This window comes from Myotis brandtii, unplaced genomic scaffold, assembly GCF_000412655.1.
Source record: "Myotis brandtii unplaced genomic scaffold, ASM41265v1 scaffold103, whole genome shotgun sequence".
NCBI lineage: Eukaryota > Metazoa > Chordata > Mammalia > Chiroptera > Vespertilionidae > Myotis > Myotis brandtii.
Genome location: NW_005353460.1, coordinates 5,703,693 through 5,706,281, shown reverse-complemented (window position 1 = coordinate 5,706,281; position 2,589 = coordinate 5,703,693).

Sequence of the window (2,589 nt, the reverse complement as noted above, 5' to 3'; positions counted from 1 at the left end):
GGGCTGATCAGGTCCCAATCGGGCTGGTTGGCTGCCGCAGTGCGCGTCATAGCAATGGGTCATTCCAGTTGTTCTGTGGTTCCGGTAGCTTGGCTTTTATATATATAGATATTACATAAAGAAGAAATGAATTGACCCTCTAGCTTCTAGGCAGAGGGAAAACACAGGAAACTATTTAGTAACACAACTAGAAAGGTAATAATCTAGCCTCTTTATTTAGTAATATGAAAGCTTCCGTCAAGGCTTAAAAAATAACAATAAGTACAAAAGCCCTGGCCCCACTCCAGACCAATTAAATCAGAATCTGTACCCCAACCAGCAAGGTTTTTAAATGTTCCTCCCCAAAGCAATAAGAAAAACTCCCCAAGTAATTCTAATATGCAGCCAAGGTGGAAAACAATAATCAGAGAGACTATGAGTGCAAAGCCAGGGGATTTTGACATCTTTGTACTTTTTGAATCATTTGAAAGTACTTTTTTAAAATCAATGAGTCTGTATCACTCAAACACACAAAGCGTGCAATTCCGAAGCTATCCAATGACACTGAAATTGAACCTGACGCTCAGTTTCAAGAAAAGCTGCCAACTCCTGACACAGCTGGCTTTAGAAATATCAGGGTAACACTCAAGAAGCATTATCTGCAAAAGAGTAACTCCAGCTGGCTGGTGTGGCTCAGTGGTTTGAGTGTTGTCCCATGCACCAAAAAGTCACTGGTTTGATTCCCTGTAGGGCATATACCCAGGGTGTGGGCTCAATCCCCAATAGGGGTCGTGCAGGAGGCAGCTGATAGATGTTTCTCTTCCTCTCCCTTCCTTTCTAAAATCAATAAAAACATATTTTTAAAAATAGAGCAACTCCCTCCTCTTCTTCCTGTCTACAATGTGTAGGTGAGGAAATAAACCAAATAAAGTCACCGTTCAGTAGCCCTAAGGTAATGGTAATTTGTGTATCTGACTTTTTAAAAAATATATATTTTATTGATTTTTTACAGAGAGGAAGGGAGAGGGATAGAGAGTTAGAAACATCGGAGAGAGAAACATAGACCAGCTGCCTCCTGCACACCCCCTACTGGGGATGTGCCTGCAACCAAGGTACATGCCCTTGAGCAGAATCGAACCTGGGACCCTTCAGTCCTCAGGCCGACGCTCTATCCACTGAGCCAAACCAGTCAGGGCTGTATCTGACTTTTATTCCACTTGCAAATATTTAACTTCTGGTTCTCTCTCTCTGCTCAGGAGTATCTTTGCTGGGCATATTTTAAAGGCTAGTTATTTTTTTTTTCTATTTTGAAGTTAACTTGAATCCTCAAATCATATGAAGATGGAATTTTTAGTAGGAAGTTGTCCAGCCCAAACCTGGGCTCCAGGTGGCACGGAAGTTCTGGCTGTCCTCTCAACACAGCTTGTTGAAGGTTCTGGGGTGGATCGCTTAAGAATACTATGTTCTTACCCTAGCCAGTTTGCACAATGGTTAGAGCATCAGCCCAGGGACTAAAGGGTCACAAGCTTGATTCTGGCCAAGGACATGTACCTCAGGCTGATCCCTAGCCTCTTTCTGGGCACTTGCGGGAAGCAACCAATCCATGTGTCTCTCTCACATCAATGTTTCTCTCTCTCTGTGCATCTCTCCCCCTCCTTTCCACTCGAACAATCAATGGAAAAAATACCCTCCGGTGAGGATTAACAACAACAAAAAGAATACTACTGTTCTCCTTCACTATATACAATTACTATTGGCAAACTACCTTTTCCCCCCTAAAATAATTATCATTATGAATCGCTGCTAAAATACAAAGCAAGAGCATTGCTCGGCTCAGTCCCTGGCAAACTGGGACTGGGCAGATTATGCAACCGCTTGGTCTGTTTCCTCAATTATAAAAGAAGGGGGAGAGGACCAGATTGAGTCCAGGGGTGGGGGAGGCAGCATACAAAACACAACCAGCTAAGATGCTTCTTCAAAATTTATTCTGTCGACGCCCTACAAGGTTTTGACTGGGGAGGAGAGGCAGTTTGAACTTCACCCTGACACCCCAACCCCCGTGTTCTGATTCAGAAACGGATGGAGAGGGATGGCTGTACTTGGCTGATCCCGCAATCCCCGACCAAAGCACCATCTGGAGAGGGTCTTGGGGCCTCCTTCCCGGGGGCTGGAGAAAGGCCCTGGGATTTGTATTTTCATCATTTGCCCGGGCGAGCCCAGGCTTTGGGGAAACGGTAGATAAGCTGAGGGCCTCTCCTCCCGGCCGCACATTAGAACCACCTCACTTCCCTGGCAAAAATAAAAATAAAATAAAAAGTACCCCATCAGACCCCTCCAGGCTGCACATCTCGCTCTGAGACACCCACAGACCGCAGGGTGCGATAAACCACAGCCTCGACTCTGCCTCCGTCACCTCCCAAGCAAACGTCTCCGGAAGGAGGCTCGGGGGAGGTCCGCTTGGGACCGGACTTGGAGTTTTAACCACCAACTTCTGCGATCACCGCCCTCCCCACGTTGCCTCCAGCTGAGCGTCACTGAACGCTCGCCGGCCGCTCGCTCCCGAGTGTCATCCCAGCGCCGGGCCGGGCCCTTCGGGGTGCAGCCCAGGAC